We start from the raw sequence: 13,976 nt of genomic DNA, 5'->3' as shown, positions 1-13,976 counted from the left end.
GAGAATCCCAAAGGCCAGAGAATTCCGGCCAATATCTCTCCCAAAAGACTGCCTGCTGACCTTTTCCCGCCACACGGCACCCACTCCAAAATCCTAGAAATCCCTCCCTAACAGCACTGAGAGTATACCTACATCACACAGTTGGCAGTGGTTTTAAGATAGCAGCACCCACCCCTATATCCTGGAAATCCCTCCCTAACAGCATTGTGGGTACACCTAAACCACACGGGTGGCAGCACCCTCTCCGAACTCCTGAAAATCCCTCCCTACCAGCACTGTGGGTATGCCTACACCACATAAGATTATTGAATTTACAGTGCAGGAGGCTATTCAGCCCATCGAGTCTGCATTGGCCCTTGGAAAGAGCACTCTACCCAAACTCACACATTCTCATAGATAATGGCATAGTGTAGGTTAGATGGCTTTTGTTTCGGTGCAACATCGTGGGCCGAAGGGCCTGTACTGCGCTGTATTGTTCTATGTTCTATTCTCGTAAGCTAGTAACCCCATCCAACCTTCTTGGACACCAAGGACCAATCCACCTTACCCGCACATCTTTAGACTGTGGGAGGAAACCGGAGCACCCGGAGTAAAGCCACGCAGACGCAGGGAGAACGTGTAGACGCCGCACAGACAGTGACCCAAGGATGGCAGCAGTTCAAGGCAGCACCTGTTCCTAAATCCTGTCCAACAGCACTGTGGATATACACACATCACACAGACAGCAGCGGTTCAAGGCAGCAGCGAACCCAGCACCCTCTCAAGAGGCAATTAGGGATGGGCAATAAGTGCTGGGCCTGGCCAGTGACACCCACAAACTGAGACGCAAACTGATTTGAAGACTGTTGAGATAAGACATCCCCTTTAGGTTCTGTGGCAGGACCCATGATGTCATCAGCTTGTTTGACATCTGGGCCTTGGACCACTCGTTTGGGATTGGTGGGGAGCCAGCTCCATTTGATCAGTTCAAAGAGCCCTGATGCAGCTTGAAGGTTTTCTCGGTTCTTCTCACTGCCAGGGGCTCAGAAGATGAAGGCTCTCTGGTTTAAAAGACAGGCAGCAAGCTGAAACGTGAAAGAGATCTCGGAAATGAGAAAGTGCAAACCGTTTTATCTCAGGTCTGTAACATTACTTTTCTGTCGGAGGGGCTGGAAGAGCTCAAATTGAAGCTTAAACTGAGAGCATTCTTCAGAGTTTCAGTTCAGTAATCAGGCAAACGAAAGGTCTGCAAATGTTCTGATTTAAAGCCCAGTAATATCTCAGGGAGCAGAGGCTCCATCTGGTGGTACAGGGTTGGAATTGAATCTACCCAAATCCTGTGTAAAATGCCATCCAGTGGTTGAAGGTCAAAGCTGCACCGACCTGACTCTCTTGAATGTATTCCTGGAGGCCACAACCGCAGCAGCGAAGATGGACCTCAAACATTTTCTCTTAATTCTCACTTCTTAAAACACTCTCCATCCCTTACCATGCGTCTGTCTTGTGTGTTTGGGTGGGACAGTGTATTGGGGCGAGGTAGACCACTGTCCTGTTAAAACAGTTTCTTAATGGTTTACTTATAAATCTGTGTCTGTAACTGAGCAGTTAGGGGTAAATCTCAGGAAAACATGAATTATTGATTAATTCACTTATGTTGGTACTCGGAGGTTTATGAGGCTAGAGCTCACCGTGCACTTGCCCTGGGTGTCGTAACAAGATGCATAGCCATATTCAACCAAAACAATTAAGAATAGAGTGTTCATGAGGAGCTTTTTATTTAGAGACATATACGGTTACCCATCTCAGGAATGTTTGTGATAGAATACAATATTTTCACACATACACACAAGAATGCAGACACACACACACACACCCACCACAAACAGCAGAGGAACTCGTGAGCTGACATCGCAGAGTAAAAGGTGGTGATTTAAATTGGGAGCCAAGCAGCCTCATGACAGCTTTGGTCTGGTTCATCTACACGGGACGCGACAGAGCTGGAAAGTTCCACACTTTCCTGTCCTACTAACCCACTCTCCTCCACCCCACCTGGGGGACACCGCCACCTCAGCACTGCCCCAGCTCAGTTTTCCATGTTGAACATGTAGTTGAGGAGGTCGACCACACGATTGCTGTATGCAAACTCGTTATCGTACCTGTGGAGAAGTGAAACAAAAAACCCGGTTAATCGTCCTCTCAAAATCTTCCTGTGCACCTTTGCAAGCGCCTAAACCTCCTTTTTGTAATATGGAGACCAGAACAGTGCACAGTGCTCCCAGTGCAGTCCAACAGAGGGATATGGAGACCGGAACAGTGCACAGTCCTCCCAGTGCGGTCTAACCGAGGGATATGGAGACCAGAACTGTGCACAGTGCTCCCAGTGTGGTCTAACCAAGGGAGTTGGAGACCAGAACTGTGCAGTGCTCCCAGTGTGGTCTAACCGAGGGAGTTGGAGACCAGAACAGTGCACAGTGCTCCCAGTGTGGTCCAACCGAGGGATATGGAGACCAGAACTATGCACAGTGCTCCCAGTGTGGTCTAACCGAGGGATATGGAGACCGGAACTTACAAAGATGGATATGCACAAGTGACAGCTGTAGAATGGGAGATGGGATAGGAATAATTTGTGGGTCGCACAAGCCCCAGGAAGGGCCAGATTCTTGGATCGGGTGTTGGTTTTTAAGTCAGCTCTCGGCAGCTGTTTGAACAGAAACCAGCAGCAACAGCCCCACCCACCGTTGGATAGCAGAATGAATGATTCCTCTACCCCCCCTTTCCTGCAATTGAAGCATTTTACAGCAAGGAGAGCAGCACGCACAGCAGGGACCTAGTGGAGTCACACTTGGTGCTGAGCAGAGTTTTAGAGGGGAAGGGGGGGGGGGGGGGCAGCTGGAACTCACCAGGAAATTAGCTTTACAAAGTTGTCATTGAGAGAGATCCCGGCGCCAGCATCAAAGATGGAGGAGTGAGTGTCTCCCACAAAGTCAGAGGAAACCACCTGGATTTAGAACACAAAATATCATCAGGAACGGGATGGCTTCACAAACCACCTCCCCCCCACTCCCACCACCAATCGCTTCCCACTACAACACCACTCTAGACCTCCGCCCCAAACCCCACCCTGACCTCAGCACATCCCAAAAACCAACCACAGCCAATGAAGGACTGTTTCTGAAGTGAGGTGGCTGTTGAAATGTGGGAAACGCAGTGGCCCATTCGCACACAGCACCATCTCACAAACAGCAATGCGATAACCACCCAGGATGTTCGTCAATGGATGAATATTGGGCCCAGGACTCCAGGAAAGAAATCCTTCCCCCCACCCCCCCCCTCAACTCTTCTTCCAAATAGTGGCCTTGGGATCTTTTACACCCACCCGTGGGGGAAGACAGGGGCCTCCCATTGGAAAAAAAAGGAACTTCCTATTATGGTCCCCCCCATGCACACCGTGCTTCACACACATATACATAGAATCCCTAGTGTAGAAGGAGGCCATTCAGCCAGTCAAGTCTGCACCAACACCACCCCCCCCCCACCTCTCGAATGAGGGGGCTCAATCTCCCACCCTAACCCCATAACTCCACCTAACCTGCACATCTTTGGACACCAAGAGCAGTGAATTCCACAGATTTACAACCCTTTGGGTAAAGAAGTTCTTTCTCGAATCAGTCCTAAATCTGCTCCCCCTTTGAGGCTATGCCCCTAGTCCTAGGTTTACCCGCCAGTGGAAACAACCTTCCTGCTTCGATCTTATCTATTTCCTTCATAATTTTGTATGTTTCTATCAAGTTTCCTCCCATTCTTTTAAATTCCAATGAGTATAGTCCCAGTCTACTCAGTCGCTCCTCATAAGCCTCAACTTCAGATCAAACTAGCGAATCTCCTCTGCACCCCCTCCAGTGCCAGTACATCTTTTATCAATAAGGAGGCCAACACTGTACACAGTACTCCAGGTGTAGCCTCACCAGCACCCTATACAGCTTTTTTAAAAAATGTGTTCATGGGACATGTGCGTCGCTGGCTGTGTCAGCATTTATTACCCATCCCTAATTGCCCTGGAGGGGGCAGTTAGAGTGAACCACATTGCTGTGGGTCTGGAGTCACATGTAGGCCAGACCAGGTAAGGACGGCAGATTTCCTTCCTTAAAAGGACATTAGTGAACCTGATGGGTTTTTAAGGACAATCGGCAATGGTTATATGGTCACCATTAGATATTTAATTCCATCACCTGCCGTGGTGTGATTCGAACCCGGGTCCCCAGATTATCACCCTGGGCCTCTGGATTATTAGTCCAGCAACAAGCCCACTATGCCACTGCTGCAACATAACCAACTTCCTCCCTGTTTTTGAACTCTTATCCCTTTAGCAAATAGCAATGGAAGACAAGAAGTCCATTTGCCGCCTTAATTACCTGCTGCACCAAACCAACTTTTTGTGATTCCATGCACAAGGACACCCAGGTCCCTCTGCACAGCAGCATGCTGCAATTATTTAACATTTCCATTTTGCTGTTGTTCGTACCAAAATGGATGACCTCACATTTACCAACATTGTACTCCATCTGCTAGACCGTTGTCCACTCACTTAAACTATCTATATCTCTCTGCAGATTGTGTCCTCTGCACACTTTGCTCTACCACTCATCTTAGTGTCATCTGCGAGCTTTGACACATTACACCTCCAAATCATCTCTGTAAATTGTAAATAATTGCAGTCCAAACGTATTGGGTTACGGGAATAGGGTGAAAGTGAGGGTTTAAGTGGGTCGGTGCAGACTCGATGGGCCAATTGGCCCCCTTCTGCACTGTATGTTCTATGTTCCATGAGCCCTGAGGCACACCACTAGCCACTGATCGCCAACTAGAAAAACACCAATATCCCCACTCTTTGCTTTCTGTTAGTTAACCAGAGTGGGGATGTGCTTTTCTTGTTGGTGATGCTATCCAGGCGAAATTGCCCCAGTGAAGCAGTTTGAGTCTGCCTCGTTGAATGTTTTTAAAGCATAGATAGATAGATATTTGAACATTCAAGGAATTAAGGGTTATGGTGAGCGGGCGGGTAAGTGGAGCAGAGTCCACAAAAAGATCAGCCATGATCTTACTGAATGACGGAGCAGGCTTGAGGGACCAGATGACCTACTCCTGCTCCTAGTTCTTATGTTCTTATAATGCTTAGGCCAGTACTGAATGTTTAAACTTTGGCTTTTCAAGTGTTAATAAATTCAAGGTTCCTGTTGGCTTTTACAACCTTCTGAACTGGTCTGGTCACCTTCAATGTTTTGGTAAACACTAATTGCAGGTGTCTCAGCCCCTGCCTCCCTATCAGAAACAAGCCCCCGCCTCCCTATCAGAAACAAGCCCCCATCCACATTGCAGCTCTTGTCCCACATAAAGGATTAATGTTCCCCCATAAAAGATCAACTTCTGTCACGGCCGGTTAGACCACAGCAAAATATTATACCGATGAATGATATGAAAATCACTTATTGTCACAAGTAGGCTTCAATGAAGTTACTGTGAAAAACCCCTAGTCGCCACATTCAGGCACCTGTTACGGGAATTGAACCGTGCTGCTGGCCTGCCCTGGTCTGCTTCCAAAGCCAGCAATTTAGCCCTGTGCTAAACAGCCCCTGACTCCTATAGAGTGCATTTGCTTTCAAAGATACTGAAAACTGAATCTAAACACTGTTAATAACTTCATTCCCCACACTCGGGCTGCATTCTCGTCAGAGCTCAGAGGAGGCCACCCCCTCTGCCCATCCCCCTACTCCATCCACAGCGAGGAGGCCAGGCACCACTACATATCCCCCTACTCCATCCACAGCGAGGAGGCCAGGCCACACTACATATCCCCCTACTCCATCCACAGCGAGGAGGCCAGGCCCCACTACATATCCCCCTACTCCATCCACAGCGAGGAGGCCAAGCCCCACTACATATCCCCCTACTCCATCCACAGCGAGGAGGCCAGGCCCCACTACATATCCCCCTACTCCATCCACAGCTAGGAGGCCAGGCACCACTACAACTCCCCCTACTCCATCCACAGCGAGGAGGCCAGGCACCACTACATATCCCCCTACTCCATCCACAGCGAGGAGGCCAGGCCCCACTACATATCCCCCTACTCCATCCACAGTGAGGAGGCCAGGCCCCATTGCCCATCCCCCTACTCCATCCACAGCGAGGAGGCCAGGCCCCACTACATATCCCCCTACTCCATCCACAGCTAGGAGGCCAGGCCCCACTGCATATCCCCCTACTCCATCCACAGCGAGGAGGGCAGGCCCCATTGCCCATCCCCCTACTCCATCCACAGCAAGGAGGCCAGGCCCCACTACATATCCCCCTACTCCATCCACAGCTAGGAGGCCAGGCCCCACTGCATATCCCCCTACTCCATCCACAGCGAGGAGGCCAGGCCCCATTGCCCATCCCCCTACTCCATCCACAGCGAGGAGGCCAGGCCCCACTACATATGCCCCTACTCCATCCACAGCGAGGAGGCCAGGCCCCACTGCATATCCCCCTACTCCATCCACTGCGAGGAAACCAGGCCCCATTGCCCATCCCCCTACTCCATCCACAGCGAGGAGGCCAGGCCCCACTACATATGCCCCTACTCCATCCACAGCGAGGAAACCAGGCCCCATTGCCCATCCCTCTACTCCATCCACAGCAAGGAGGCCAGGCCCCATTGCCCATCCCCCTACTCCATCCACTGCGAGGAGGCCAGGCCCCACTTGCATACCCCCCTACCCCATCCACAGCGAGGAGGCCAGGCCCCACTACATATCCCCCTACTCCATCCACAGCGAGGAAACCAGGCCCCATTGCTCATCCCTCTACTCCATCCACAGCAAGGAGGCCAGGCCCCACTTGCATACCCCCCTACCCCATCCACAGCGAGGAGGCCAGGCCCAACTGCCGATCCCCCTACCCCATCGGGCTGGTTTAGCACAGAGCTAAATCACTGGCTTTGAAAGCAGACCGAGGCAGGCCAGCAGCACAGTTCAATTCCCGTACCAGCCTCCCCGAACAGGCGCCGGAATGTGGCGACTAGGGGCTTTTCAAAGTAACTTCATTTGAAGCCTACTTGTGACAATGAGCGATTTTCATTTCATTTCACAGCGAGGAGACCAGGCCCCACTGCCATCCCCCTATCCCATCCACAGCTAGGAAGCCAGGCCCCACTGCCCATCCCCCCTACCCCATCCACAGCTAGGAGGCCAGGCCCCACTGCCCATCCCCCTACCCCACCCACAGCGAGGAGGCCAGGCCCCATCCCCCTACTCCATCCACAGCGAGGAGGACTGGCCCCACTGCATATCCCCTTACCCCATCCACAGCTAGGAGGCCAGGCCCCACTGCATATCCCCCTACCCCATCCACAGCTAGGAGGCCAGGCCCCACTGCATATCCCCCTACTCCATCCACAGCGAGGAGACCAGGCCCCACTGCCATCCCCCTATCCCATCCACAGCTAGGACGCCAGGCCCCACTGCATATCCACCATCCTCCTACTCCATCCACAGCGAGGAGACCAGGCCCCACTGCCCATCCCCCTACCCCATCCACAGCTAGGAGGCCAGGCCCCACTGCCCATCCCCCTACCCCACCCACAGCTCAAAGGTCAGGCCCCACTGCCCACCCCCCTACCCCATCCACAGCGAGGAGGCCAGGCCCCACTGCCCATCCCCCTACCCCATCCACAGCGAGGAGGCCAGGCCCCACTGCCCATCCCCCTAACCGTATCCACAAGGGGGCCAGGCCCCAGCTACATCCCCCTACCCAATCCACAGCTAGGCGGGCAGGCCCTACTTCACACTCTCCCAAACCCATCCACAGCTAGGAGGCCAGGCCTCTCTGCACCCCCCCCCCACCTCAAAACCCATCCACAGCTAGGAGGCCAGGCCTCTCTGCACCCCCCCCCACCTCAAAACCCATCCACAGCTAGGAGGCCAGACCTTTCTGCTGCCCCCCCCCCCCCACCCCACCCCATCCTTCAGAGATAGAAAGGGGTACCGCCGTCCGGCACCTGGTGGTCTGTGTATCCCAGGATTCCTTTCAGTGGCCCCTCAGAAGGCTTTCTTCACAGCTTCCTTGATCTCAGCGTAGGAGGCAGACTTGGCAAGGCGGCACGTCAGGTCCACGACAGACACATCAGCTACTGGTACACGGAACGCCATCCCAGTCAACTTCCTAGAGGGGGAGAGAGAGACACTGCTGAGATTATCTGACATTTCCTGTTTTATTTAGGATCTCCAGCATGCGTGGGTATTTTGCTTTTAAACACAGGAAGACCGCAGCCCAATGTCCCCCGATTCTATTGATGCCACCTCAAAGTTTACCAGATACAGGATGCGGCACCTTCTGAACATTCACGCCCTCCACCGGTGACACACCATCGATACCCAGATCCCTCTGCAATCTCTCCCCATTTAAATAATTTGCTGCTTCCCTATCCCCTCCCCTCAGGAGGTGAACAGTCCCAATTTCTTTGTAAATGTCACGATGGGCAAGGTCACATTGACCAACTCCTCGAGGGCACTCCGTCGAGATCGCACACAAAGTGGCCTGGCCAGGCTCGGTTCCTGGTTACCTACCCATTGAGCTCCGGGATGACTTTGCCCACCGGCTCTTAGCAGCACCGGTGGAGGCTGGGATGATGTTCTGGTTGGCACCTCGCCCATCGCGCCACGCCTTGGAGGAAGGGCCATCCACAGTCTTCTGGGTCGCAGTGTACGCGTGAACCGTTGTCTGTCATGAAGCATCAGAAGAGACGCAAAGGAAAAATCGGATTACACAGAAACCAAACCGAAAGAGAAAAAAAAAAAATGGAGCAGAGCGAACAACACAGAATCAGACCATTCGGCCCATCCCTCGTGATTCTGCCCCCACGCGAACCTCCTTCCAACCCCCTCATCTCCCCCCCCCCCCCCCCCCAACCTGTCGTCACCATTTCAATCTATTCCTCGCTCCCTCATGTGTTTATCAAGCTTCCCCCCCCCGAAATACTCAACACTATTCACCTCAATCACTCCCTGTGGGAGCGAGTCCCCCATTTTCTGGGAAAAGAGGATTCTCCTGAATCCCCCATTGGGCGATCAGTGACCGTCACATATCAACTGGCTCCGAGTTTCCGGTCTATTCCACGTCTTAAAGGAAGGATGTGCAGGCTCAGTTTCCTAGAGACCCTCGCACAACTACAAAAACGATCCATCTCCAAGTTTCAAAAGTCTCAACCACCTCCTCCCAACCTCAGCACCGTTTTTTGTTTTTTGGGAGAAGGTGGGGGGGGGGGGGGGGGGGGGTGGGGGGGGGGGGGGGGGGGGTCCGCAGAGAGTTTCAGATTTCCGCTTCCGCTCGTGAGAGGATCCGGGACTTTCACCCCCGAATGGCCTTGGCACCAATTTGAAGCTTCCGCCCCCTTGTGTCATCACTCAATCCCCCACCCAAGAGACTGCCTCTCTCCAAACGACCTCATCAAATCTTCGAGTTGCTTCAATTGTAGAGGAGCTGGGTTACATTGCACCTGGAGCCCTGGGTGCAGATTTGGTCCCCTTACCTCAGAAAGGATATTATTGCCATCGAGGGAAATGGGAGGAAGGTTCACCAGGCTCGCTCCGGGATGGCAGGCTTACAAAGAGAAAACTGGGCCGGTGTTCTTGAGACATTCGAAGAAGAACGAGAGGTGATCTCATTGGAACTTACAAACTAATTAAAGGGAACAGACAGGGGTCGATGCTTCCCCCTGGTCGGGGAGTCTAGAACCAGGGGGAACTATTTCAAAATGGGGAGGGGGGACCGGGATGAGAAGAAATGTCTTTACAGAGACTTGTGAATCTTTGAGAATCTCAACCCCCAGAGGATGGTGGAAGCTCAGTCACGGAGTACGTCTAAAGCAGAGATCTGCAAGGGGCTACAGGGATAGTGGGGGTATAAAAGACATTAAACGTCCAATCAGCCACGGTTGTATTGAATGGCGGAGCAGGCTCGATGGGCTGAATGGTCTCCTCCTGTGCCGGTCTACCTCATCATTTTAAAGCTCATGGATTAGATCATGCCTTAACACCTCGAGCCTGCGGGAATACAAGCCTCGTATAATCTGAACCAAGGTCCATCCTCACTGAGATCGGGGATGATTGCAGAATTCTCTCGGGAGCTTGATCATCAAACTCGATCACGGGTCTGGGACCGATGAAGGATGTTGCACAATTCTGGTGTCTAACGACAACCAGAGAGCGAGCCAAGACAAAATCCTTGCACCAGAGACAGGGGCCACTCACGACCATTCCTGGGTTTAATTAATGTCCGCATCAACCAATCTCGGCTTGGAGACAGACTCACCATATAAACCTTCGACGATTCCAAAGTTATCCTCGATGACCTTGGCAAGCGGGGGCGAGGCAGTTGGTAGTGCAGGATGCATACACTGGGGAGAGACAGAGTTAGTATTTAAACGTTGGTGTCACAACTTCAGAGTCCACCCCTTGCTTCACTTTCACTCTTTCACATCTCCTCGCCACCACCGCCCCCCCACCCCCCCCCCCCCCCCCCCCCAATCGCCAATTCGGTTCACCAGAAAACAGCTGACAAACTGACCTGCTTGCATTCGAAGGCGCACCTGCCTTCCTGCCACTCCTGCACCCCCCAAACCACAAGCAACTAAGTTAACGACACACCGTAACAGCAAGTGGTTGGGCAACCGGTGACCCTGGTTCGGGGGGGGGGGGGGGTACTCGCGGGCCCATGTGGGACTCGGAGTGCGAGTCTCCGAGACATCGTGTTGACCGCTACCCATGGTCACGGCTGTCGCATTCCGCTGGTTTCTACCTGCGGACCTCTCCCAGGTGGCAGAGAGCAAGACCACGCGCAAGTGAAATGAGGTATCCACTGATCGTGCACTACCATTGACAGAGAACCATGCCCTCCCTCTGCGTCCAAGTCTAAATAACTCTTATTTTTACCACTTATGGTTTGATTAATGCAAGAATGGTAAAGCATTTTAATTTTTACAAGGTGCAGACTTGATGGGCCGAATGGCCTCCTTCTGCACCGTAGGGATTCTAAGGCGGTGGCTCACCACCACCTTCCCCGGGGGCAATTTTGGATGGGCAATAAATGCCTGGCCTACCCAGCGACGCCAAAATCCCACCTAAAGCGGTCAGAAATGTTCAGTCATTCAAGGCTGGGACGCAGGAATAATCGCAGGTTATTTGAAATGGCATTTACAGGATGTGGTGTTGCTGGCTGGCCCAGCATTCATCATCCAACCCTGGTTCCCTTCAGAAGGTGGTAGTGGGTTGCTTTCTTGAACCACTGCAGTCCCATGTGGTGTAGGTACACCCACAGTGCTGTTAGGGAAGGGTTCCAGGAGTTTGACCCAGCGACAGTGAAGGAATGGCCAATATATTTCCAAGTGGCAGCACGGTAGCACAGTGGTTAGCGCTGTTGCTTCACAGCTCCAGGGTCCCAGGTTCGATTCCCCGGCTTGGGTTACTGAACTGTGCGGAGTCCTGCACGTTCATCCCCATGTGTGCTTGGATTTGCTCTCGGTTTCCTCCCACAGTCCAAAGCTGTGCAGGTTAGGTGGGGTTACTGGGTTGCAGAGATAGGTCGGAAGTGTGGACTTAAATAGGGTGCTCTTTCCAAGGGCCGGTGCAGACTCGATGGGCCGAATGGCCCTCCCTTCTGCACTGTAAATTGTGTGAAGTCAGGATGGTGAGTGACTTGGATGGAAACCTCCAGATGGTGGGGTTCCCAGATATCTGCTTCCCTTGTCCTTCTAGATGGTAGGGCGGCACAGTGGTTAGCACTGCCTGCCTCACAGCGCCAGGGACTCAGGTTTGATTCCGACCTCAGGTAACAGTCTGTGCTGATTTGTCTGTGTGGAGTCTGCACGTTCTCCCAGTGTCTAACGTGGGTTTTCCTCCGGGTACTTCCGGTTTCCTCCCATAATCGAAAATGGTGCAGGTTAGGTGGATTGGCCATGCTAAATTGCCCCTTAGGGTGGGGATCCAGGGCAGGGGACTGGATCTAGGTAGGGTGATCTTTCAAGGTGTCCAGTGCACACTCGATGGGCCGAATAGTCTCTTTTTACACAGTAGGGGTTCTGTACTAGTGGCCGTGAGTTTGGACGGTTCTGCCGAAGGAGCCTTGGGGTGAGTTGCTGCAGTGCATGTTGTAGATGGCACACACGGCTGCCACCGTGCGTCAGCGGTGGAGGGAGTGGAATGTTTGTGAAGGGGGGAGCAATCAAGTGGGCTGCTTTGTCCTGAATGGTGTTGCGCTTTTTGGAGTGTTGTTTGAAGCTGCACGCATTCAGGCAAGTGAAGAAATATTCCATCACACTCCTGACTTGTGCCCTTGTAGATGGTGGGCAGGCTTCGGGGAGTCAGGAGGGGAGTTATTCGTCTCAGGATTCCAGCTCCTGACCGGTTCTTATAGCCACAGTATTAATATGGCTGGGTCCCAGTCTCAGTACAACCCCCGGATGTTAACTGTGGGGGGATTCAGTGATGGTAATGGCCATTGAATGTCAAGAGGCGATTGTTAGATTCTCTCGTCATTGCCTGGCCACGGCACGAATGTAACCGGCTTCTCAAGCCTGGATATTGTCCAGGGCTTGCTGCATTTTCATGTAGACTGCTTTCAGTGTCCGAGGAGTTGCGAATGGTGCGTGTGCAAACATCCCCACTTCTGGTCTTATAATGGAAGGGAGGGTCATTGATGAAGCGGCTGAAGTAGTTGGGCTTAGGACAACTACCCCAAGGAACTCCTGACCTCCAACCACCACAACACCATCTTCCTTTGTACAAGGTGTGACTCCAACCAGCAGAAGTTTCCCCCCCCCCCCCCCGATTCCCACTGACTGCAGTTTTGCTAGGGCTCTTTGATGCCTCTACTCGGTCAAATGCTGCCTTAATGTCATTACTGGGGGTCATCATAGAAGTTACAGTGCAGAAGGCCATTCAAGCCCGTCGAGTCTGCACCGGCTCTTGGAAAGAGCACCCCTACCCCAAGGTCAACACCCCCACCCTATCCCCATAACCCAGTAAACCCACCCAACACTAAGGGCAATTTTGGACACTAAGGGCGATTTATCATGGCCAATCCACCTAACCCCGCACATCTTTGGGAGGAAACCGGAGCACCCGGAGGAAACCCACGCACACACGGGAGAATGTGCAGGACTCCGCACAGACAGTGACCCAAGCCGGAATCGAACCTGGGGAACCCTGGAGCTGTGAAGCAATTGTGCTATCCACAATGCTACCGTCATCGCCCTCAACGAATCAGAGTGCAGGAACGCTCAACAACAACTCAATTGGCATAAACAAGGATTGACCCAACCAACCCCACAGGGTGGGATCAGTCCCTATCACTGAGCCAATCAGCACACTTCCCAAAAACTCAAAACACCAACCTCATCCCCCCCACCCCCCAGATCCCCGTCACCTCGAGGACTTGTGGTTAGGTTAGCTTGACCCTGACGCAGCGCCCCCCAATCTCACCTCACAATATTCATGCTGGATGGATCATACTTGTCCTCATTCACTCCCATCACAAACATGGGGGCATCGGGAGATGGGGCAGTCACCACAACACGCTTGGCTCCGCCCTGTAAATGCAACTGAAACACAAAATACCACAAGGGAACTCGCCATCACTGATTTTATTTCAGGTTTCCAACATCTGGCGGTGGTATTGAATTTTACCGGATTTATTTTAATTGGGTCCGTGGTGGGTATGTGGAGTCAGGATCTATATCAGCCAGGATCGGATTGAATGGAGGAACAGGCTCGAGGGACTGAATGGGTCTCCTCCTGTTCAGTATCACCTTGCGAAAGTACTCCTTCCCCCTCCCACACTACCCCAGTTGTCGACTTACTGAAGCTTTCTCCACAGTCAGGAAACACACCAGTGGACTCCACGGACGTACAGAGCTCCCGAATCTCCCCAGGGGAATTTCTGCCGGCTTCATACTGCAAGAA

General features: G+C 52.6%; 1 pseudogene; it reads right to left on the bottom strand.

Annotated features, from left to right (window-relative positions):
- Positions 1-1,730: 1,730 nt before the first annotated feature.
- On the bottom strand, positions 1,731-13,970 carry LOC140386470 (glyceraldehyde-3-phosphate dehydrogenase 2-like; annotated as a pseudogene).
- Positions 13,971-13,976: the final 6 nt, after the last annotated feature.

The sequence above is a fragment of the Scyliorhinus torazame genome, chromosome 12 (genome assembly GCF_047496885.1).
Source record: "Scyliorhinus torazame isolate Kashiwa2021f chromosome 12, sScyTor2.1, whole genome shotgun sequence".
NCBI lineage: Eukaryota > Metazoa > Chordata > Chondrichthyes > Carcharhiniformes > Scyliorhinidae > Scyliorhinus > Scyliorhinus torazame.
This window is presented reverse-complemented; position numbering and strand designations above follow the sequence as displayed.